Genomic DNA, 26,753 nt, shown 5'->3' with positions numbered 1-26,753 from the left:
TGATCCAATTTGTGTTTTAGAACAAGAATTCAGCCAACTTTGTTGTGAATGGATTAGAGGCAAGTGAGACCAATGTTAGAATGAGCAATTAAGACATTATGACAACCATCTGGTCAGGAGATGATGAAAGAAACTGCCAAGAAATGTTTGAAAAAGATAAGAATGATTCAAGCTATCAGATGTTTAACTGCATTACAGTAATTAAAACAATGTTATGCTGTCCAAAACAAAGAGCTATCAATAAATTATATTAAAAAACTAGATCCAAAATTTTATATTGTGTTTTTTCAAGGTAAAACTTAAAAAGCAAAGGATAGATTATTCAACAAATCATTATTCCACTGGCAAGTGGAAAACTATCTGAGAAAATATAAAGTTAAATTCTTGCACTCCTATACAACAAAATAAATTCCAGATGGATTAAGATTTGCATGTAAAATAAAGAAACTGGAAGAAAATGTAGGAAAAATGTGTGTGATCTTGGGATGATGAAGTCGTTTCTAAATTAACTCCAAAGGCAGCAACTTTAAAAGGAAAACATCACAGACTCAACCACTGCCCAGGTGTGGGGAAGAGGGAAATGGGGATTTGCTATTCAGTGGGTATAAAGTTCCAGTTATGTAAAATGATTAAGTCCTAGAGATTTGCTGTGCAACATTGTGCCCATAGTTAATAATACTATATTATAGATGTAAACAAATTTTAAAGGGCAAGTCTCATGTTAAATATTCTTACCACAATTAAAAAAGACTCAATCACATGCACAAAAACTTCGAATGTAAAAATATACCCAAAGGAAAAAGTCAAAAAGTGACTAAGAAACTTGGAAAAAAATATTTACATTATAAACAACCTATAGACACATGGATTACTATCTATACTATACAAAAATTGTGAATAAAATTAACTGGAAAATAAGCATCTCAAAAGAAAAATAAGTAAGGAACATTGGTAGGGCAATTTGCAAAGGAAAAAACTATCCAACCTCACTAGTGACTTAACAAACACAGAAAAACCACAGTGAAATGCCATTTGCCCCATATCAGATTGGCAACGTTTCTACAAAACAACACTACTTAAGATATGGGAAAATGTGCCCTCTCATGCACTGCTGGTAGGAGAATAAATTGAAGGGGAAAAGAACTTTCTGGAGAGCAGTTCGGCCAAAAAAACAAACCTTTATTAATAACTATACTCTTTAACCTACAAGCTCTGCATCCTAAGGAAATAATCCTGATGTAACTACCAGGAGGTACACAATAATCTTTACAGTAGTAAAGTTTTAAATTTTATTGGCTGAATTAATGTTATTTTTTTTTTTTTTTTTTTGAGACGGAGTCTCACGCTGTTGCCCAGGCTGGAGTGCAGTGGCGCGATCTCGGCTCACTGCAAGCTCCGCCTCCTGGGTTCACGCCATCCTCCTGCCTCAGCCTCCTGAGTAGCTAGGACTACAGGCGCCCGCCACCGCGCCCGGCTAATTTTTTGTATTTTTAGTAGAGACGGGGTTTCACTGTGGTCTCGATCTCCTGACCTTGTGATCCGCCCGCCTTGGCCTCCCAAAGTGCTGGGATTACAGGCTTGAGCCACCGCGCCCAGCCAATTAATGTTATTTAACCATTAAAAAACTATAAAAAATTATCTTGGAGAAAAGTGTTTAAAAGGCATGGATAGATGTTCACACTAGTTTGTTAAACGAGGGGGAAAAAAAATAGACTTCAAAATCATACTATCATATACTAGCCTGAGACAACACCACTACCACCCCATACCACCTACCATAGCTAGACAAGAAATTCTAGGTTGGTTGAGATACTGACTTGAAGTACAAGTCAGTTGCATTGATACAACAAATGATACCAATATCATTAGCAGCAACAGAAGTAACAAAGGAAAAAAACACACAACACTGAAAGCAGCAGGCTGACTCACAGTGATGTGTTAATAAGAGAATTCAGATGGAGAACTAAGTTTCTATAATCTCTTCATTAGTCTAATGTAATACCTCTGGTATAGCACAATGAACCTTGGTATGCCTGGTCATACTGGCCTCTTCAACCTAATCCTGCGCCTGCCCCCTGCCAAGCTTTGGCCCAGAAATTAGAGAACACAGGAAAACTACACGCAGTCAGACCTGAAAATGATGAAGGGACAGAAAAAGAGATTTGGTGGGGCTAGAGGCCTCAGCACTGCCCTGGGGGCCTCAGCAAATTCTCCAGGAATGATACAGATTGAAACAAGAAGGAAAACCGTGCCTCAGATGGATAGCCTGATGGCAATGTGGTGATTGTTCTGGTGTCACTTCAGCACAGGAGCACTTGCACACCATACGGTGGCCTCCAGCTCTCTAACATGTGCTGATTCCTAGGAATCAAAGTTTGTATGGAGCAGGGCAAGTGGCATGTTCTCATCCATTGCTAATATAACATTTTCATTTCAAACAGTCCATATGGGGCCTCTGAAAATCTACGACTATCATCATATGGATAAATTTATCAATCAATAAAACCATATCACATGCTTCAGAATAGCATCTCAAGCAACTTACATTTTATTCTGAGATATGTCAGCATAGGGATTACAGCCTATAGTAGTGAATCATAATTTGCAACGGAAAAAGTATGTTTCTACTTAGTTTGCCTTTGTAGGTTTATCTTTGCAATTGCTAATTCCTTTGCTTCTCATTCCCTCCCTTCAAAACTACAGACAAGAGATTCATCTTTACTTTACTCTGTGCTGAAAGCAATTGAATATAAAGTAGAAAAGAAGGAATAGCTTTTGAAAAAAAGAAAGAAAACAAACACCCACACAAATGAGTGTGTGTTTAACAAGGGAAGTTATCTCAAAGGTCACAGATCAGCAGAGGAAACGTGCTATTTACCAATGGTGGGGAAGGAAAAATCCCAAAGACACATAAAACTCACTCTAAATATTTGCCACTCTGTTTCATTTAAGACCAGTGTGTATTATCAGGGGCAAGCTGAGTACACACTGAGGACTTGACAAGGACACCAGGCTACAGGATCCAGTCCCTTCATCGGCAGCGAGAAGTTGCTCTCAACAGTGCCTAATTGGTTTCAGCAGAATTACTGTTACTACCCTAGGAGGGTAGCCTCAGAGAGTATCTATCCTACTAGCCACAGTTCTCTGGGGACATATGTTTTTAAATTTACTTTGTTTATAGTACAGCCCGACTCAATTATTTGGGTTGGGTTTTCTCATGATTTTTCTTATTATCATTTATCTGTAATCTCACTCATAAAATTTGCTTGAATCTATTTTATTGACATTTACATCTGTTCCAAATAGAAGAAAATAATGAATGATATTTTGTTAAAAGAAAATGCGATTAGTCAATTCTGAAAGTTTTCATTGATGAAAAAGGCATCCTCCCCATACATTAAACCATATGTGACTTTATATTTAGAAATTCAAAAAATAATTACTTAAAAGCAAAATCATCCATTTGCCAGAATAACTCAGAACAAAATGGTACTGTTAAAGACCTGACAGGATTTCTTGGAACAGATGTTATTAGTTCATAAATTTAAGGCAGGCACACAGATGTCTGCCCTGCACATAACAATAAAGCATTTTGCAACAGAAAAACCTTCATTCATATGTTGACCATCAACACTACTCAAAAATCACACCAGCAGGAGGTTTAGACTGTGTTCAGCATTTTTCTTTTTCACACATTCAGACAGACAAAGACGTACGCTTTCATTCTGAAGATGCCCATTTGGTTTTCCCCCACGTTTCATCAAAAAACTCATGCCTCACCGAAATTCCTTTTCTGACTTACCTCGAGCATAAAAATCTGCAACAGGAGTGTTGCTTCAGGGAAGCCAGCATCAGAATGGGATGAAGGAAAATGAAATCTCAGTTTCTACCAACAATACAAATCTGTGACATTTGATAGCAGGAAAAAGGGGAGCTAACATCCCATCTAATCTCAGTGCTTTCATAGCAGATATTTTAATGAAAACAATTCAAGCTCCTGACGCAACAGAGGGTAGCCTTTGCATAATGTTTAGTTTCTAATGCCTCCAAAAGGTATCTGATATTTATTTATAATCCAAATATATTAAGCCTGAAATGGAAACACTTCTAGAATTTCCAAAGAGCTTTCATAAAGCTGCCTGAATAATTATTAGCAAACAAGTTAGTAGAAAACATTTTTAAGTTCCACTGTTATTTCTTTGGTTATTGTTTGTTCTCCCCACATCTCCCTTCACCCACCCCCTGTGCGCGTGCACACACACACACACACACACACACACACACACAGAGGATCATGAAAATATATTTTAAAAGAGTTAAACAGAGGAACCATTAATTTGATTGTTAAAATCTCTCTAGAACCTATTTTTAAAGATCACCTGGAAAAATCTTAGGAGATATTATAAAATGTCCCAAATTCAGAAACCAGAGATTCAAGTGCAAAGGTCCTATAGGATGGCCAGCAAGAAGGCTTCATTTGGTGCTCTGAAAGAAACAAGTTCCTCCTAAATGGAATTGAAAAGTAGGAAACCATTATTCTCTCTCTTCATAATAAAAGAAATTAAAGTAAAATCCTGTTTAACTGGAATCTAAATAATCAGAAGTTCACATACTATAATTTTATTGTCATTTTTATGAGAAAGACAAACCAGCTGATTGAGAGACTTATCTTTTTAAAAAAATCTGTTAAGATATGATTGGTGGGAATTCAACCCATATTTAGCTCATATATATCAAAAGACTTCTAAACCTGTGATTGATATTCATGATGATGTTAGTATTAAGTACATTTCACTACCTTCTAGGTATTCAAAAGGTGGTTTTGCCCCAATTTGACATAAATGCTAACCCATGTTAATCACTATATAATTATTTAATTAACTTATCCCCAGCCTAGTTTGGACAAACTGAATTCACAACAAACTGAAAAATGGGGGTTAGTTGTTTTACTTGGAGAAGTAAGGGACAAAAGGATTGAGTGAGCCATTTAAGAAGATAATTTTAATATGCAGCATTTCCTCGTGGAATAATTAAATGAGAACAAAAGGTTAGGGACTGAAAAACTTATATCTGCAATTTACTTTATATCAAAATAAATTTGGGAAAATCACTTAACCTCAATTTTACCAAAACTAAATTAGGGGCACTATTCTTTTATCTCCCACAATACAAGAGTATGACATAAATACAAGTTTCGTTGACCTGGCCAAATTGAACTGGATAAAGATAATTGGCCATAGGCATGGTGATATCTATCTTCACCTGCAGAAAATAGGATGAACCAATGATTTGACTACAAATATATAAATGCTGTCTTTATGTCTTTATATGGGTATATTAGAAGAAGATGCTTCCCCACCTTCAACCTGCAGTTCCCTGTGAGGTTACCCAGCCATTACTATTACTATCGCCTACACATAAATGAGGAAGCAGAAGCAAAACTCATAAAAATAATTTGCCCAACATAGAAGACAGGTCAAAAATGGAACTTAGAATCTTCAAAGCATTGAAGATAGTGCTCTGCATTAAGTAAGCACTTAACGTGGTCTTGGAGCCGACTGATGAACTGATACCCCACAGTTCTGGAGATCACTAGGCCTCCTAAGCACCCTATGGTAGACGGAAGTCTTGTCAAAAATCCTAGATGCTCAAATGCAATGAAAATTACATGAGGAATATATTTCTGCTACTGCTTTTTATCACTTTTTAAACTGTTTTTATTGATATAGTTGTACATATTTGGGGGGTACATGATATTTTGATACCTGTCCACAATGTGTAATGCTTAAATCAGGAAAATTGGGATATCCATCAGCTCAAACATTTATCTTTTCTTAATGATCATGTCTTTTTGCCCCTGTCTCTCTTTTGGCCTCTTTCCTACTTCTACAATAATACAAGTTTGCTCCAAATGAGTTCACAGCAAGCAATATATTCATAATAGCAGAGGCCCAAGTTATAATTCTAGTCTTGCCAGCTCTCTCAATAACTACAGGCCTTTGGGACGTCATAGTAGATGTCTTCATTTTCCCATTCTTAGAAGGGATTAAAGGTTGAATTTGACCAAAATGCAACTGATATCAAGGATGTTGGAACCACTCCGTATCTCCCAAGGAGGAAAACAGAGTTTTAAATGGAGTTGAGAGATTTTTAAAAGTCAAAGAAGAATTCCCTTTTATCCCTACTTCCATGGGACCCTCTGCTATGCTTCTGACTCTCTACAGAGCCAAAAGGGGGAAACTGGACCAGTTACACTATCGGCTCAATAATGTCTTGCAGCACAACTGATAACAGGATCTCTACTGACCAGAATGCCTGGAAGATGTTTTGCCAGGTTTGTTGAAAAGTTATGCTATGTAAAAGTGAAACAGAAAATATTATTATTAACTATGTCATGACAATAATAAAGAACTCTTCTAACTGGACTCTCAGAAGCCCAGGAAAAGTGACCAAACAGTGTTTCTCAATAGCCCAAAAGACACTCCAAACAGTTTTAAGGGAAGGTTCAATTAACAGCAAAAATTCATACTTCTTATTCCTTCTCTTGGAAAGAATTAATAAGCAGTTAAATGAGAAATGATAAGAAGAAAAGCCTCAGGATCTGGATGTCCTATAGGAAAGAACAGACAACCCCTAGAATTTTGCAAATGTCTGAGAAAACACTAAAAGTTTACTTATCCAAAGAACCAAGGACAAAACCCATAATTCTCTTCAACTAATTTAAGTGTCATCTCATTTCTCAATTATTTTCAATGTAATTGATCACATTGAATTACATTTTGAATAACACCGGGAAAAGGTTGAACTGCAGATGCATGTTTTCACTTCATTTTCGATCAAAGAACCAAATTAATCTGCAGGACATTATGAGCACATTACCCAGCAACAGCCCGCCACATGTCTGCCCACTGTCAGAAGGCAATGTATGTCTTACGTTCATTTGCCGATTCCACAAACATTTCACCAATGAAAGGTCCAGGGTAAAGAAGACAATGATATGAACTCTGTCCTCAAGGAGTTTAAAATTTGGTACAAAAGATATGTTTGCAAGCCAAATTACTATAACATGAAGCAAAATTTAATAACTGCCACAAATGAGGATTTAAAAAATTCAAACACCAATGGCATTTCAGAGGCAACAGGTACATTATGGAAGAGGGAACATTTCCTGCCATTTTAAAAATCACTCGAAAAAGTATTCCAGATGATTAAACAGATCTGAGAAAATAAAGCATCATAGCTGAACGAAGAATAAAGAAAATCAAAAAATTGTTTAAAAGTATTATCTTCATGTTTTCATTCAACTATACACACCCCAAAAAAACATAAAATGCGGTCAGATTTCTTCAGTCAAACTTTGTCCATTCTCTGTGAGAAAGCTAGGTTCAAATGGCTCCACGATCCCGAGATTAAAATGGAAAGTGACAGAACCTTACATCATTGTACATGTGCATCGGTCAAATTACCTTTAGGATTAAAAATCATATTTTATTTTTTCAATTAATACTGTAAGCATGCACAGTCAGAAGCCTCTTACCTTTGCTGTTTAATTATCCATCTGATTGGGTCTCAGATCAGCTCTTTATAATCCAATTTTGAGAAAATGATACATCTATTTAAAAGCACATATAGCTTGTTTTGTTCAAGTAGAAAGTGACCAAATTCTCCTAGACTGAGAAAAGATTGGCATGTTTGCTTGTGCATATCAGATTATTTAGTTGCAAAACTGAGAATTATTCCACAGATGTGAATGGATTTCTAATTTATGTCACAAAGGAGAGATTACACTTTTAGGATAAGTTATTTACTTACTCATTTCCCTAATTCGATTTCAACACACAGGAGAATTTCAAGTCAGGAAAGCATCGCCAACAATGCTTCACCAGAGACAACCAAAAAGAGATCATAAATGTCTTATTAACTGTAACTAATGATAAAAATCAAATCTTTGGGAATATAATTACAGCTGGTCTAGCTTAAAAGTGTTTTACAATTATATTAGCCCAAGTAAATCACAGCATACTAATTTTAAATTGTACATTAAAATAGGTTTGTTGTACATGTTGCCATAAATTTCAAAACAAGAAAAATCAAGAAGGATCAACTTCTTTATTTTTTTTGAACACATTTTCCAACTGTAAGGTCCATAGCTCCTCCTTTTCTCCCTGTTGACAAGCGTGCTTCTCCTGCTTTCTAACTTTAAGTACACTCCTCTCTGCCGTAACTTGTCTGAGCTTGTTTGTCTGTAGTTCTTATTGGCAATTTCTAAGCTATCTTTTCATGATCTTTTGAAGAAACAACGTATAAGTGCACCTGTGTTCTTTTATGTTCATGCCTCCCCCTTGTTTTCTTTCCTTGGCACCATAGAAGCAGACATACATAAGTCTGTAACTTATGGTGGCTTATTTATTATTTTTACCTGCATATATTCAGAAACTATTTTTAAGAAAAGGACTGGACTGATAAATTAGAGCTAGGAAGCCTGGTCATTGTGTGGGCTTGGACAGGTGATATTATTCGCTAGACCTATATTCTCAGGTACAAAATGAGGGGGACCCTGCCAGAGGATCAATCTTCAAAACTGCGACAACTCTGAAACCGTATGACTCTCTAGCTCTTTGACTTGCGACTTCACACTTGGATGTCATTTGTTGCTTTAAAAGATGGTTGGTTCCACTGTGGAAGACAGTGTGGTGATTCCACAATGATCTAGAACCAGAAATACCATTTGACCCAGCAATCCCATTACTGGGTATATACCCAAAGGATTATAAATCATTCTATTATAAAGACACATGAATGCATATGTTTATTGCGGCCCTACTCACAACAGCAAAGACATGGAATCAACCCAAATGTCCATCAATGATAGACTGGATAAAAAAATGTGGCACATATACACTATGGAATACTATGCAGCCATAAAAAGGAATGAGTTCATGTCCTTTGCAGGGACATGGATAAAGCCAGAAGCCATCATCCTCAGCAAACTAACACAGGAACAGATAAACAAACACCACATGTCTTCACTCGTAAGTGGGAGCTAAACAATGAGAACCCATGACACAGGGAGGGGAACAATACACACCAGGGCATGTTGGGAGGCAGTGAGGGGAAGGAGAGCATCAGTATAAATAGCTAATGCATGCGGGGCTTAATACCTAGGTGCTGAGTTGATAGGTGCAGCAAACCACCATGGCACACGTTTACCTATGTAACAAACCTGCACATTCTGCACATGTATTCCAGAACTTAAAGTAAAACAAAATTTAAAAATAAAGATGGTTGGTCCTTCCCCTGGTAGATATAAACACAAACACAAAGCAGCACAAACATGAGCAGGGAGTGTAAACAAGAAAGAAGTGGTGGGGGAAGAAAGTGAGAGAGAAAGAAGGAAAAATGAGGCAAGAGAGACAAAAACCCAGAGACAAGGCAGGGAAAGGGTAGGGAACAGGGTGAAGAATTTAGAGAAAGAGAAGAGAATTTGGGAAAACAGAAGAGCCTATACAGTAAGAGAGCTAAAGAAGAGGTCTAGTTAATAGTACATGACCAATTATAGGGTAAAAGATTTTAAAATTCTTGCATGCATTTTCTGCATGTCAACAAATACCTACAGGTGTTAGTTTCTCTCCAGAAAAGAAAAAGCAAAATACTTGGATATTGAAGTGCTAATTTTAAATGTCTATAAAAATTTGTGAGGGAACAAAGTTATTTTCTATTATGAATTTACTAAACAGTAGATGACATTTTAAGCCATCATATGTTATCAATAAAAATTAGCACAAGAGAAATTCTAGCACAGGGCCCAGGATATAGTAGGCAGCAATATACCTTAGAGAGAGAGAGAAGGAAAATGAGAGACAGAGGAAGGCTCTATTTTAAAATGACATAAATCATCTTCCTGATCTTGAAGACTAATGGAGATGGGGAGAAAGGATAAAATATGCCCATGTAAAATTGCCTAGACTCTGAACAAGCAGCAAGTACAAACCACGGTAAAAAGTTAAATAACCAGAACTCAATTAACTAGAATTCTCAATTTGGTAGAACACATCCACACACCTTTATAGTCCAGTATTCAAGGAGACAACTTTACAAAAAATAAAAGATTTCAATGTTTATGAAATAATAACAGCAATTACCACCACACCATTAGCAACTCCCTAGGAATGTCTATGGAGAACAGTCACATCTAATACCTACAGCATTAGCGTCCAGAGAACAATAACCACTGTTGTTTGACATGCAGACCAGGAGGCCATGCAAGGACCTCTGTGATCAAGCCTAGTTACTCAAAGTAGTGCATGTACTTCATAGTCAATGTGAGTTGACTGCTCTAGATGGTTTGCCACTGGAGAGTTTGAAATGTCAGCCCATGCCTAAAATTTTTGGAGCTGGGGTCTCCAGCCAGTAGCCCATTCCCTTCTCTTCTCTTTCCCACCTTCAGTTCTTTTCTGCAGTGAGGAGCCTTGCACACACTCCTGAGGACACCTCAGCCCACACAACTAAGATTCATACACAGCCCTACATTCTTTGGTCCTAGGAGTGCTCAACACAAGTGGTACAGTTCACCACTGGGAGATGAGACCCCAGGAGAGACCCATGTAGGCCCTGGAAGTCATCTTGGGATCACTTAGGCAGGAATTGTGGGGTACCAAGTGGTTTAGAAGAGGGAATGGGGTGCTTTGGATTGACAATAGCCACATGGCTCTGTAGAATCCTTTCACCATAAGGCATGGCACAGTGGAGGAAGACCAGCAGGGCCCTCTAAAGCAAGTGACATGAGGCAAGAGCCTCTTTCCCCAGGTTTAAGGGTGCTACTGTTAATATGGCATTTCTACCTTAACCTGGGTTCTCCAGGAAATCTAATTAGCCATATCTCATTCCATGCAGCCAGACTGAATAGTATTTGGTTGTGCTATACAGTGAAAATAAACAATGTAAGCACTAAAATTACTATAACTCAGGTGGTCAAATGATTTTGGTTTTCATACCTGGAATCTCTGCCCAATTAGCACAAGAGGATGAATTTTCTTTAGCAATAAACCCCTAAACTCCTCATGCTACTACTTAAGAATAAACTAGCACAAAGAGAACCTTTGCTCTCAGTGACCAAACAGAGAGTAAAGTTTTTGTCTCAACTTCTCCCTCCTTACTCTTAGTCTACAAAACATCATGCAAGGTTGACCCAAGGCCAGAAGCCAAATTTAATGGTGAGAGCCTTCTCTCTTGTTCTCTCTTCTTGTAACACCTCATCCTGACATAACTGAGTTAAGATCCACTTTCCCAAAACAGTGTCCTATACCTCTGTTCCCCACTATCTACCACCTGATTTTTTTTTTCGTATCTTTTTGGGCTTTAATCTGGTTATGGTCAACTAACTAAGAGAATAAACTACTTACCATATACCAGTGAGCTATTGAGTGTTATCAGTCGAATAGGTCATCTACCCAACTTAATTAACATTGCAAAAATGAGGTCAGAGCAGTGGAGGGACACAAGTTCCTTGGAACACTTCGAATAAATTGTACAGCCTGCTTGACTGAGAGACCACCACATATAGACACAGTACAAGGAATATATAAAAGAGACAAGAGACTTGTCCTCATAGATTTGCAGTACAGCTGAGAGACAGAATCTACATAAAATGGAGAGAGCTTTAATAATATTATAAAATAACATAAGGATACAAATCAATGAGTTATAAGGCCTTTTTCCCTCCTATTTTCTAATGTACTTCCAAAAGCCTCAGCTGCCATAAGCTTTCCCTGAGATTTTGATTAGAGTTAGACGGCTTGGCCTGAATAGTAAAAGAAACAGCTTGGAAGAATTTAGACACATTTCCTTCCTTCTCTGCTTCCTCATGTTTCCTGTCCTTAGAACTTAGGCCTTTTGAAGGATGTTTGGAAGTGTTCCCTGCATGTCCATGTGCTTCTGCTACCTCAGTCTTATTTTTATTACCATAATATATCAGGGTCCTCAAGAGTTATCTTTATTCTTCCTATGTAAGAGTGAATAGTAATTTCATTTCAGTTTTTTCCAGCTGCTCCTTTATATTGTTCTGCCCCATGACTTCAAAAAGATAGGAAACCCTTGAAGTCCTAGAATCCTAGACTCGGGGTCAGAAAGCACACATTCTAATTCTAGTTCTAGTGCTTAGTAGCTGTGAGAAAGTGTTTAACTCTTCTGAGTCTCAATGCCATCTGTAAGATGTGGGTCTGTTTCAGCAAATACCAAATCAAATCCCTATCTGTGAAAGCAAACAACACAGTGCTGCTTAATAGGCATAGTTGATGTGAGCACTTGTGGCAGATATTCTCTGCTTTGGAATTTATCTGAACAAGATCCGATTCATTTGTTTATTCAGTTAACAAATATTTTCTTGAGCACCCAATGTGTATCAGACTCTCCACTGAGCACTTATCAGAACCACTGGAGCTATGAGCCATCCAGTTGCTGCTGGACATTTCTTTTTTCAAACTACCACTTTTCTAGTGTTCTTCCTTTTGGAGAATAGTTAAGAATGTGTGTCACGGCTGGGCACAGTGGCTCACGCCTGTAATCCCAGCACTTTGGGAGGCCAAGGTGGGTGGATCACTTGAGGCCAGGATTTTGAGACCAGCTTGGTCAACATAGTGAAACCCCGCCTCTACTAAAAGTACAAAAAAATTAGCTGGGCATGGTGTCGCGTGCTTGTAGTCCCAGCTACTCAGGAGGCTGAGGCAGGAGAATCACTTGAACCTGGGAGACAGAGGTGGCAGTGAGCCGAGATGGCGCCACTGCACTCCAGCTTGGGCGACAAAGGGAGACTTCATCACAAAAAAAAAAAAGCAAAAGAAACAAACAAACAATGTGTGTCATGTTGCTTGCTTAAATTCTATTTGCAGCATTTTGGAATGAAGTGTGTCCCTCTCCTGGCTTCATTATACATCAAAATTCCCACAGTTAAAGTTTTTTCAAGACTCATAAGTCAGCATAGTCACTAAGAAATTCTCCCTTGGGCTTGATATAAGACAATTAAAATATATCTGGACTTCATCAAGTGTGGTCTTTCAGTCTGTCGTGAGAGGCTGGAGTCGCTAGGGATAAATTAAATGATTAAGAATGAAAGTTTCCAATAGTGTAAGGAGAGATGTGGTTGTGAGCAGCACATCAAGATAATGAGTGGGTGCACGCACTGCACGCCAGGACCCGTGGATATTTATGCTGCAATCCATAGGTGCACCTCCTCGATATGCCACCTCTGAAAACCAAAAATGTAACAAGCACATATCAGAATAGTCATTCCTGCTCAGTTGAGTTCCTAGTTACAGCCAAATAAAAGAAGACTAGTTTCTTTAAAGCTCAAAAACAAAGAGCACCTTTCCAGGACAAGTAACTAAAGTGGTGTGATTTTGGTGTAAGTTTGTGTGTGTGTGTGTGTGTGTGTGTATGTGTACACATTTAGTTTTATTGTAACAAAGCAACTTGTACTTTTCACATTTAAAACTGAGCATCATCTTTCCTTTACAGTGAAACAAAAAGGAAATTTAAAAATAAGCAGGAACAAAATTACAATAGAGAGCATCAATTCCAAATAGGATCCCACAGGTTCTGCTGATTCTTCCATTGAGTGGCAGGGCTAAAGTCATCATTAGAAGAAAATTTATTTAAAAGTGTCTTCTTAAACTACAAGGATGTCTGTCATATATCACAACAAACATGCCAAAGGAGAAGCCGTGTTGTCAAAATGCACACTTAACCCACCCAAACATCTCAAATCCACCCTTCGCTGACCTTCTATAACCCCCCCTTTTTTTTCTTTTTTTTTTTTTTTTTTTAGTTTTTTTCTCTTTTTTTAAACAAGAGAAAATAGACAGATACATGTTGGTAAATGCTAACTGTCCATATTCACATAGAGACACTGCGTACTCTCTAAGCCCAATATACAGAGAAAGGAGGGGAAAAACTAGAATTCTGTGCACTCCTACACAGGGGCTTAGCACCCTCCAGCTTCCAGCAGAGCGAAGGGAGCAGGTTTTTCTTATTTCCCACAGACCTCGGTGGCATTGATTCCATACAGTTTTTATTCAGACAGAAAGGGATAAAAATGAATTTCAAACAGAAAGGGGTAGAGACACTTTTCCCATTGTATTCTGCTCAAGGTATTTCCCCCAAAATAAGTTGAGAACCATGATGTAGAGAAAAGAGACCTCAAGAACAGGGTGACAGAACACAAGAGGAAAAAGAAAAGACTAGAACTTGCTCCCAGACACTGGAGAATTTTTTTTGGAAAAGGATGGTTGGAACCTATCAGTGTTCTAGTGTTCTTTTCCTTCATCCTTCTCTCCTTCCTCCCCTTCATCATCATCTTCATCTTCTTCACCTTCATCTTCGTCTTCTTCCTCAGTATCTGTTTATCCTTCCTCCTCTTCATCATCATCATCTTCTTCTCCTTCTCCTTCTTCATCATCCATATCAGAAACCAAGTAGTGCGCTAATGAGTTGGAACAAATATCATCTTTGGTGACCTCTCCTAACTCAGCACTGGCATCAAAATGGTCAGTAAACCAGGTAAAGAAGCTCTCTGGTTCCTCATGCTGCCTCTTCCTGCCGGCTTTATTCTGCGTTTGACTTGAACGTTTCATCAAATCCTTTCCAGATTCCCACTTGATTTCAGTGGTCTTTGAAGATGGATCACCACTCTCATTCAGATGAAATTCTTTGGAGAGAACTTTATTTTCATCAAAATAAAAAATCTATTCTGTAACCTGATTTAATATCTTCAAATTCTGTCATTTCAACTCTGGTCAAATAACGCAGTGCCTCTTTGTCCTCCTCCAGCAGTGCAGACGTTTGTGAATGGTTGACAAATGTTGTTAGCCCAAAATTTGGGATTTTGGCGATCAGTTCTGACATCTTCTGAAAAAATGGTTGGCGGAGTTTGTCATATTTCTGTTCTACTTTCAAAATCTCCTCACTGGCTTGTTCATTAAGTCTGTCTATTTCATTTTGTACTTCATCAACGCATTCAATTGCTTCTTGCTGTTCTTTTTCTCCCTTCTTCAGCAAGCCTGCAGAGGCCGATATCTCCTCTGGTCCCAGAGAGGCATTCTTGGTTTCTTCTTTTGAGGTGGGAGTGGAGACTGGCATTTGGGGGCCATGCTGCTAGGGAAGTCCAAGAACCAGACCATGAGTCTCCTTGCTCATCCAGAAGCAGGCAGAACACTCTGGTATAAGACTTATTGGTTAAAAGTAAGCAATAACACATGGGTACTTGAAGGATCCCTTTACACTATTAGTTCTATTCTTAATTAATCTTATAAATGTCCATTCATAATTTTATAAATGCAGAACCATTTATAAAAATGGAAAAGCCATAGCTGTTTGGACCCCCAAGGAAGCTAATCAACCCACCAAGATAGAACAGGAGTTTGTAAACACACCTTTGGCGTAATTGTTTGACAGTTTATTACGTAATAGTTAGTTCTTTAACAAATGGCTTTTATTTTCCCTGATCTACATTAATATTAGAAAGAGAATGAGTTCTCTCAAAAAATGGGAGAAAATGCAGAAAATAACATTATTTTCAACTTTTTCTCTTCAAACACCCATATTCTCCATATGCTTATGATGGGTGAGAGAAAGAAGAAGAAAATCAAGCCTCCCAGGGATTACACAGTTGGGGGGAATCCCTGCCCCAAACATGCATAGGCAGGGCTACCATGTTGCACAAATCCCAAATTTGCACAATTTCACCAAGATTTGCACAAATCACAAATCTTGGTGAAATTTACCTCCAGGACTGTGCGATGCACAATCTGCCTGCTGTGCATGGGGACTCTATCTACAGGCACCCAATAATCCATGAAGAGGAAAGTGCACCTAGCCCAGGGAAATAATATTGTGTTGCCCTACAGATTAGTTCAATCCAAAGGGAGTCAAGGAAAAGAAAGAGAAAGTGTTCACTGACTTTAATAATTATTCAAGATTCAGAAGTACCTGGGAATTATAAAATATTTGATTCTGTAATCACATCAGAGGAAAAACTTTCCATTTGACTGATTCTCCAACAAACCAAACCACAGAGGAAATGGCTGAGCAAACATTTTCCTACCTTCATGCTCACACACATGGTGGAACATACCAGCAAACAAAAAAACGTTCACCAGGTCTCAATTGATGAAACACACTGGGAAGAGGTGCCTTCCCTTTGGTTGACTTTAAAAACATTAACTCATATAGTTTAAGTTTTTGTTTCAACCTGCAAAATAGAGTTGTTACCTTAAATATATGACATTTAAAGACAAGGGATTTCTATCAGACCAGATGAAGAATACGCTGGACCTCAGGCTGGTGACCAAGCATTATTCACATGTGAAACCTTCTTAACCCAAAACTTCAGAATGGCTTAGGAAGCTGGCTTTACTGAGATGCTCAAGGATGTGTTAGAAGCAGGATCTCTGAAAAGCAGGAGTGAAAAGGACAGGACCACTCTAGGGCCAGGTATCCCTAATCAGGGGGCTGATGCTTCAGAATGCCCTCTCCTGCCCTCCTCCAGCCATGCCTCTCCACAGAGCCAGCAGTCTGCAGGGCTGTGATACACACCCACCTGCAGGAACAACTTCCCTTCTAGACTCTTCTCCAGGTACTTATGAGCCTGGAATTTCCTGCCCCAAGTGGTCTGAAACCAGCTTCCAGGGCCTGTGTGAGTCTTCACCCTTCCAAAGCAGATCAACTCACAGGTGTGCACACCCCTAGGCCTGAGGGGTGTTCATGGGTAGCTGGTGGAATTGGGTGTGAATAAAGTTAAATGAGCAGGCTGGCTCATCCACACACATTCTTACAAGGATCCTCAGGTGGCACAGAGGAGCCAGGGCAAGAAGAGAAGGAACAGGTTATGGAATAGGGGGATGTCTTGTCCTGGGTCCTCAAATGTTAGGAGTGAGCCTATAATGGGATATATCATATAATGAAATGAGTACTTCAGTGATCCAAAGAAAAATCTCCTCTCTCTGTTTCCTATCCTCATGGTGACCACATAAACGGATTATCTCAACCAGGACACTGGGCAGCATGAAAGGTATCTTAACTTGATAGGACACCAGCTCAACAGGTAAGGCCAGGACTGTCTTGCAAACTAGGATATAAAGTCATCCCAGCTACACCAAACTGTAGAACAGTTTCTTCCCTTATGATGATCCTTCACTACCACTGAGCCCAGAGTTCCATAAATCACTGCCATCCGCTGGCATCCAGCATTTTCCCCTCATTGGGTTATTTTCCTCATTAGAGAGTGTTTATGTTTAGTGTACCCAAGAAGTAAATAAAACCTCATTTTTATCATATACAACAGGCATATAATAGAAAGCATCATATGTGGTTCCAGCTTCTATAGTTTTCCTACAAAGTTTGCTCAATCTTTTAAGTTTGTAGGTTGACATTCCAAATAAAAGGGGTAGAAAATAAGAAGGAAACCCGTGAAACCAGAGAGCCATCAGAAACCCCTGCAAACTCACCAAAGAAAGTTGGATCTAGGGTTCCCACAGGAGGTAGAAAATCAAAGATAAGTAGTATGTGGAATTTTAAAAGAAAACATTGTGGATGGCCTTTTCTGGAGCCCAGCCTGCGCTGAGTCTATGCATACAGGATTTAATCAGGACTAGTCAGTGCAATCCAGAGGGGCACACCCTAGATGAGGGAGTTTCTAGGAAGGTCTATGGCCACATCCTTGGCGTCTGGTTAATGTGTCTCCCGTGCTGCTTCTTGGCAAATTCCAGTAGCCTGATTTTATCTCATAGCTCTTGCACAATACACATACACATACACACACACACACACACGCAACTTCTACAGTGCTTCCAGCCAGTGCTGCTGCTCACTATTATTTACACTAGCAGCTCTTAAACATGACCACACATCACAATTATCCTGGGAGCTTCTCTAACATACAGATTCCCAAGCAGCTCCCCACAGAGAGTGAATCGGGAGGTCTCGGGTAAGGCTGGGACCTTTCTACCCTTAGTAAACAAGCAGTCCAGATGACTATAAAAGCAAAACATTCTAACCCCTGGAGAAGCTCTGCTAGAGCAGTACAGGCTGAATTCCATCTGACCAGCATGCAGTCATGTCCTCATGCTGTTTTTCTCGGTCTATTCCTACTTTGGGGTCTTCCCAGAAAGAGCTGAAGATGTGCTGCCCAACACCATGGAGACGAGCCCCCACAACAAACAGCTGTCCTTTCCCATCACGGCCAAGCTCCAACCAACTGCCAATTCAGACACGTCCTGAAATGGCTCTCTATTCATTGACTTTCATGAGAAACTACTTGAGCTTTATTAAGAAATAAACTGCACACATGCAGCAAGTTATGAAAATTTTAGGATGGTTCCTCTTTTTTACGGACAGTCTTTGGTTGCTAATCCAACAATAAAATGGTTCCTTCAAATGAAATTTTAACCCATTTCTTTCCTTCTTTCTCCCTCTCCTCCTGCCCGTCCCATACACATTCATACAGTGATCTGTGGGCTTTTTGTTAAATTAGTGATTCTCAATGAATAGAGGCCCAAACTTTCCAGAAAAACACATCAATGTCTCCAGGAAGCCATGTAATTTTTCCGTTTGTGAAAATGAACCAAATGTTTTCAAAGGGTAAGAATCACTGCCAGCCTCATCTCTGATTCATCTAGAATATGGACAGGAGAATATTACAGCAATCAATCAACTTGAATTTCATGTTTTACAAATGGTATAGTGTAATCAGAAATAAGCCAAAATTTATAAGTAACTGGCATAGAAGAATTAATAAAATAAGTAAAATCAGAGAAATGCTATCAGGTAAAAATCCCTCCTTAACAGTAGAGAAGCAGATCATGAGAATCCAGTCATCACTGTGAGATGTTATCATCACAGGCAAAATCAGCTAAGTCAGCTGTTGACAGAGGAGAGGAAGTTAAAAAAACTCTACTCCTCTGGCACAGTTTTGAAGTTCAGTGATACTCAGCTTGCTAAGGCATTCAGTGCACTGATGGCTGCTTCCCCTGGAAGCAGTCGGTGCCTGTCTCCTGGGTTATTTCCACAGATCTCAGGGATGGGGCCATTATAAAAGAGTCCCTCTGATCTTGGCTGCCAAAAATCTCAACATAGCGTGATAGTGGTGCCTCCTCATCAAGGGAGCAAATCAGTACTAAACATGGTATCCAAATTTCCACTCATCATACTCCTGTGGCATTAGAGGGTATGGAGCTATAAAAGCTAAAGAATAAAAAAGCAAGGCCAGGCCAGGCATGGTGGCTCATGACTGTAATCCCAGTACTTTCGGAGATCAAGGTGAGAGGATGGTGTGAAGCCAGGATTTCAATACCAGCCTAGACAACAAAGTGAGGCCCTATCTCTATAAACTTTTGTTTTGTTTTTTGATTAGCCAGGCATGGTGGCATATGCCTGCAGTCCCAGCTATTTGGGAGGCTGAGGTGGGAGGACTGCTTGAACTCAGGAGTTCAAGGCTACAGTGAGTTATAATCACACCACTGCACTCCATCCTGAGTGACAGCACAACTTCATTTTTAAAATAAATAAATAAATATAATTAAATAAAAATTTAATTTATTAAATGCACCTGCTTTCTTCCTGAAATCATGCCAAGCTGAAGAAATATCTCTTCAATATATCAGTCCTTGGCATACTACTATTTCATTAAACTAACACCTCATTCCTCTTGCTTTATTGTTCTTTTCACTATGCTTTAAATCATTTTCCTAAGGTAGTTTAAAAGTGAGACTAAATGCCCACCTTCGTTAAGTCAAGACTTCCATAAGACATAAGACATAACATATGTATTATTCCACTTGTATAAGCATAAATTTGACATGACATCACTTGAAACAAAGTTTGGAAGGATGCGCATGGTGACATTCCCATCAGTTCATTTAAGATGGTCCAAGATTTCTGTTCCTGTTACTTACCTCTTTTCTACTAGAAACATTTATTATTTATTATTTGTATGCTCGTCAAACTTTTTTAAAAAGGGTGGGAAATATTGAAATTACTTACCAATGGAAGCTATCAATATCTGACATTATAACTACAGATGCTCCCCATCTGGGGTTATGTCCTAATAACCCCATTGTAAGTTGAAATAGCATTAATTCAAAAATGCATTTAATGTACCTATCCCACCAAGCATCATAGCTTAGCCTAGCCTACCTAAACATGCTCCAAACTCACATTAGCCTACAGCTGGGCAAAATCATCTAACACAAAACCTACTTTATAATAAAGTATTGGATATCTCTTGTAATTTTAAATGCTGTACTGAAAGTGAAAAAAAAAAGAAAAGGAAGAGCAGAATCAACTGCAGAGAACAATGAAGGGACAGAGTAAATTCAACAGGAAGGGAACAGTTTCCACTGAATGCATGTAATTTCACACCATCATAAAAATAGTTGAAAAATTCTAAGTCGAACCATCATGAGTTGGGGACTGACTGCATTTCAAAACTCTAGGAACAAATGGCTAACATTAGACTTCTGACTATATCATTTCTTTTGCTATTGTTATCCATTGTTTGTGTGGTCGGTCATTGCCAAAATCCATCCACTAGGTTGAATGGAAATATTTGTCCACAATCTTATTTTAAAACATAGGAATGAGATGGTCATAAATGAGAGGTTACTTACCCTCCTGAAACAGCCACTAATTCCACAAATTGGCTGCTTGTTGTTTAAGACAGAGACCCTCACAGATAAAGTAAATAAGGATTTATCGTATCAATGAATTGAAAGATGCATTCATTTAAAAATTACTTCATATCACAATTGGCATTTCAATTTTATAGTTCTTCTTGCTCTCACTTTTCATGGAGATTGTACAACAGGAGGCAGACACCAAATATGTTCCCTAAGAAAATTTACCTTGGCTCTATTAATCTCTCTCTGACTTCAAGACTATGTTTAAAAATAAATGTCTGGCTTAACATTTTGCAAATGCATCTTTTTAAACATTAATATTTTTTCTGTGCACCACAAGAGAGAAATTTTGTATTGGGAATTGAAGTCAGGAACAATTCAATGAGATTGAAATTACCCAAGACAGCCTCCATCTCTTTATCTCCATCACTTGGGAGATTTCTTGATCACACTTTGAAGCCCATTATTAACTAGGATTGTCTCATTTTCAAGATCTGCCAGTCTCAAATTTTTCAACATTTCCTACTCTTTCCCTCCTGTTGAATTTATCCTGTCCCTTCATCATTCTCAGTAGTTGATTTTGTCCTTCCTTTTCTTTGTTCTTCCAGTCTTCTTAAACTGGGACAAAAATTCCCAGCCTACCCCCACCCAGTATAGGCCCTTGTCATGGAAAAATATGGCATATATATTTTAGGTGTCTATTTACTGAGAAATCAATCACCTACTACTTTATTTTAATTGATGCAGACTGGAATTTTAAATATTTTATTTTATTTTATTTTACTTTCAAGATGGATTTTTGCTTTGCTGCCTAGGCTGGAGTGCAGTGGCATGATCTCTGCTCACTACAACCTCTGCCTCCTGGGTTCAAGTGATTCTCCTGCCTCAGCCTCCCGAGTAGCTGCGATTACAGGCACACACCACTATGCCAGCTAATCTTTGTATTCTTTGTAGAGACAGGGTTTCACCATGTTTGCCAGGCTGGTCTCGAACTCTTTACCTTGTGATCTGCCCGCCTTAGCCTCCCAAAGTGCTGGAATTACAGGCATAAGCTACCACGCCCAGCCCTGGAATTTTATATATTTTAAAGTTAAAACTTAAGACTTCAGAATTTTCCAACTCTAAGAGGCTACTTGGAGCCTCAGAGATATGCTTTCCTTCTTCTCTGTCATTATGGATATTTCACAGGAAAAGTTTGGAGCATTAACCTAGCTTGTTCAGCCTCCTCTTGCCTTCACAGCCACTGGTCAACAATCTCCAACTGAATTCTCTCTGACCTCTGAGATTTCCTAGTATTCTTAACCTCCCACTAAAAGCCATACTTACACTGGCCCAATCCATTTCTTCTGCCTTAATGCTGGGGTGTCACATTTTCTCTATTAGTCCGTTTCCACACTGCTATAAAGAACTACCTGAGACTGGATAATTTATGAAGAAAAGAGGTCTAATTAACTCACAGCTCCCCAGGCTTAACAGGAAGCTTGACTTGGGGGTCTCAGGAAACTTATGATTATGACGGAAGGTGAAGGGGAAGCAAGAACATCATGGCATGGCAGAGCAGGAGAGAGAGAAAGGGGATGTGCCACACACTTTTAAATGCTCAGATCTCATGAGAACTCACTCATTATCACAAGTACAGCAAGGGGGAAATCCAACCCCAAGATCCAATCACTTCCCACCAGGCTCCTCCTCTGACACATGGGGATTACAATTTGATGTGAGATTTGGGTGGGATCCCAGAGCCAAACCATATCAGTCACTAAGGAAAGTCCCATGATAATACCTTGTAGAACCAAGCCACTCAACCAGTCCAAATGCTGGTCCTCCCTCACTAGACAGTCCCCTTTTTCATCTCTAACACACATCCTTTCTTTTTTTTTTTTTTTTTTTTTTTTTAAGACAAGGTCCTGCTCTGTCACAGGCTAGAGTACAGTGGTATGATTTCTGCTTACTGCAGCCTCTGCCCTCCTGGGCTCAAGCAATTCTCCCACCTCAGCCTCCTGAGTACCTAGAACCACAGGTGAGTGCCACCACGCCTGGCTAATTTTTATATTTTTAATAAACATAGGATTTCACCATGTTGCCCAGGATGGTCTTGAACTCCTGAGTTCAAACAACCCACCTGCCTCAGCCTCCCAAAATGCAGGGATTACAGGCGTGAGCCACCACGTCCAGTCTACATCCTAACTTTTCCAGTCCTTTCAGATTCTCAAATATACTTCTAACTTTCTCAACAAACAGCTTCATTGCCCACTTAACAAAAATTGAGGCAAGTTTAGGTGAAATATCTCTATTTCTCCTTCCTTCACATGAAATGTCATAGGTCATCACACAGTCTCTTTCTCACCTTCAGGTTTTTTTTAAGAGTAAGAGTTACTTTTTAAGTAGCTGGAACTATAAACATGTGACAACATGTCTGGCTAACTTTTTTTACTTTTTTGCAAAGATGGGGATCTTACTATGTTGCCCAGGCTGATCTTGAACTCCTGGACTCAAGCAATCCTCCTACTTCAGCCTCCCAAATTGCTGGGATTACAGGCATGAACTACCCACGGTGCCCAGCCTTCCCTCCAATCTTGAAGCAGTGTCTCTATTCCTTTCTGAGACCAATCCCTCCAGCCATGCTCCTGATTCTATCCCTGCCAGCTCTCTCCATCCTCCCCACCATTTCCTGCATCTTCAAGCCTTTGCCTAAATTTACTGCCTGGATGACAAAGACAATTGCCTCTTTTGGAGAGAGATCATTTCTTTACCCTGTTTCTTTTAAAGTTCTCCTTCCTTTTACTGCCAAACTGCTTAAGAGAATAGCACACACTTATAAAATCCATGTCTTTCTTCCCATTCTTCCTGAGCCCCATAAATAAGCATCTGTCCTCAACAAGTCAATGAACCATTCTCACTACAGTCACTAAGAAACCCACTCATCACTATCCCAGGTCTCTGCTCTGAATTTGTCTGCCTCGTTTGCCTAAAGAATGGGCAAGTCCTTCTTAAGCCCTTACATCCCTTCCTTCCTTCACTCCACCCCCTCCTGTTCTGTCTCCTGACTCTCTGACTGCTCCTTCCCAGTCTCAGTCACCAGCTCCCCTTCATCTGTATACCCCATAGGCAACATTCTCCAACACTCAGTTTTTTCTTCTACAGCTTCTCTCTCAGTGACTGCATACATCCCATGTCTTCAGTGATCATCTCCATGTAGAGGGCTTTCAACTCCAGAGCCTCCAGCCCTTATCTGTTTTACTGTACTTTGCAGATACTGTGCTTTTTACACTTTGCAGGTTTGTGGCAACCCTGTGTTGAGCAAGTCTATCAGCACCATTTTTCCAACAGTGTGTGATCATTTCATGTCTCTGTCACATTTTGGTAATTCTTACAATATTTAAAAATTTTCATTGTTATTGTATTTAGAGTGATATGTGATCAGTGATCTTGGATGCCAATGTTGTTATTGTTTTGGGACACCACAAACCATGCCCATATAGGACGGCGAACTTAATCAATGAATAATGTGCATTCTCTGAGAGCTTCACTGACTGGCTCTCCCCATAAATCTCGCCTCTCCTCGGGTCTCCTTCTCCCTGAGACACAACAATATTGAAATTAGGCTGGTTAATAACCCTACAATTTCCTTGAAGTGTTCAAGTGAAAAAAAGAGTTTCACATATCTCACTTTAAATCAAAAGCTCGAAATGAATAAGCTTAGTGAGGAGGGCAGGTTAAAAGCCAAGAATGGCGAAAAGCTCCTGTGCACGTTAGCCAAGTTGTGAATGTTAAGAGAAAAGTTCTGAAAGAAATTAAAAGTGCTACTCGAGTGAATACATGAATGACAAGAAAGCAAAACAGCCTTATTGCTGATATAGAGAAAGTCTGAGTGGTCTGAATAGAAGGTCAAACCAGTGACAACATTTCCTTAAGCCACAGCTGAATCCAGAGCAAGGCCCTAACTCTTCAGTTCTACAAAGGCTGAGAAAGGTAAGAAAGATGCAAAAGTTTGAAGCTAATAGAGATTGGTTAATGAGGTTTACTGAAATAAGCTGTTTCCATAACAGAAAAGCACAAGGTGAAGCAGTAAATGGTGATAAAGAAGTTGCAGCAGGTGAATTGGATAATCTAGCTAAGATAACAAATGAAGGTAGCTACGCTAAACCACAGATTTTCAATGAAGGTAGGTACACTAAACAACAGATCTTCAATCTAGACAAAACAGTCTTTTATTGGAAGATGCCACCTAGGACTTGCACTGCTAAAGAGAAGTCAATTCCTAGTTTCAAAGCCTCAAAAGACAGGCTAACTCTCCTGATAAGGGCGAGTATAGGTGGTAGCTTTAAATTGAAGCCAATTCTCATTTATCATTTCAAAAATCCTTGAGCCCTTAAGAATTATGCTATATCGACTCTGCCTGTGCTCCATAAATAGAACCACAAAGACTAGATGAGAGCACATCTGTTTACATTATGGTTTACTGAATTTTTTAAGCCCTCTGTTGAGATCTACTGCTCAAAAAAACAACAACAAAAAAAGATTAATTTCAAAATATTACTGCTCATTGACAATGCACCTAGTCACCCAAGAGATCTGATGAAGAAGTACAAGGAGATTAATATTGTTTTCATGCCTTTAACATAATATTCATTCTGTAGTTCACAGATCAAGGAGTAATTTCGACTTTCAAGTCTTATTATTTAAGAAATATATTTTGTAAGGCTGTAGCTGCCATAAATAATGATTCCTCTGATGGATCTGAGTAATACCAATTGAAAGTGTTCTGGAAAGAATTCACCATTCTAGATGCCATTAAAAACATTCATGACTCATGGGAGGAGGCCAAAATGCCAATATTAACAGAAGTTTGGAAGAAGTAATTCCAGTTCTCATGGATGGGAGAGGTTCAAGATTTTAGGGGAGGAAGTCACTGCAGATGTGGTGGAAATAGCAAAAGAACTAGAATTAGAAGTGAAGCCTGAAGATGTGATTGAATTGCTGCAATCTCATGATAAAATTTGAACAGTTGAGGAGCTGCTTCTTATGGATGAGCCAAGAAACTAGTTTCTTGAGATGGAATCTACTCCTGGTGAAGATGCTGTGAACATTGTGGAAGTAACAACTAAGGATTTAGAATATTACATTAACTTAGTTGATAAAAAGCAGCAGCTGGGTTTGAGAGGACTGACAGCAATTTTGAAAAGTTCTGTGAATAAAATGCTATCAAACAGCATTGCATGTTACATAAAAATATTTCATGAAAGGAGGAGTCAGCTGATGTAGCAAATTTCTTTGTTGTCTTATTTCATACAATTGTCACAGCCATCCCAATATTCAGCAACCACCATCCTAATCATTCAGCAGCCATCAGTGTCAAGGCAAGACTCTCCACCAGCAAAATTTTTACAATTTGCTGCAGGCTCAATGATCATTAGCATTTTTTTAACAACCAGTATTTTTAAATTAAGGTATGTACTTTTTTTAGATATAATGCTATTGCACACTTAATCGACTATAGTATAGTATAAATGTAACTTACATACATTGGGAAACCAAAATGTTTGCATGGCTTGCCTTGTTACGATATTCACGTTATTACGTTATTGCAGTGGTCTGAAACTGAACCCACAATAGCTCCCAAAGTATGCCTGTGCTGAGACACTAGCCCATTTCTATGGCCTATTAGGTATCCTCATGTAGCGAGCCCGGGGACAGTCTTGTACTTGGAACAGAACGGGCATTTTTACCAATAGTTACATGGTTTGGGGCAAACCATGTAACACCTGAGTCCCAATTAGCAATAATAATAACAGTACCTTCCTCAAAGATTTGCTGGTGAGGATTCAGTAATACAGGAAAACCAGTTTATTTCTATTGATTCAGCAAACACATACAGCACTTACTATATGTCAGAATGGCTTATAATACTTTATAAAAAATAGCACTTTACAAATAATAACTAATCTAATCTTCACAATGATCCTGTGAGGGAAACTATGTTAAAATTCCCATTTCACAGATAAGAAAACTGAGACACAGCCAACTTAGGTCATTTTTCCCAGGTCTCACAGCTAACAAGCAGCAAAGCCTGATTCTAACCCAGAC

At 38.9% G+C, this 26,753-nt stretch overlaps 1 protein-coding gene and 1 pseudogene across 5 annotated transcripts in view; both read right to left on the bottom strand.

Annotated features, from left to right (window-relative positions):
- LOC105499433 (phosphodiesterase 4D) overlaps positions 1–26,753 on the bottom strand; it is a 1,582,997-nt gene that overhangs the window by 1,518,435 nt on the left and 37,809 nt on the right. The gene's annotated exons all lie outside the window — the stretch shown is intronic.
- On the bottom strand, positions 1,383–15,715 carry LOC139363874 (protein SET pseudogene; annotated as a pseudogene).

The sequence above is a fragment of the Macaca nemestrina genome, chromosome 6, assembly GCF_043159975.1.
Source record: "Macaca nemestrina isolate mMacNem1 chromosome 6, mMacNem.hap1, whole genome shotgun sequence".
Lineage (NCBI taxonomy): Eukaryota > Metazoa > Chordata > Mammalia > Primates > Cercopithecidae > Macaca > Macaca nemestrina.
The sequence above is the reverse complement of the archived record's forward strand: the minus strand, read 5'-3'. Positions and strand labels throughout refer to the sequence as shown.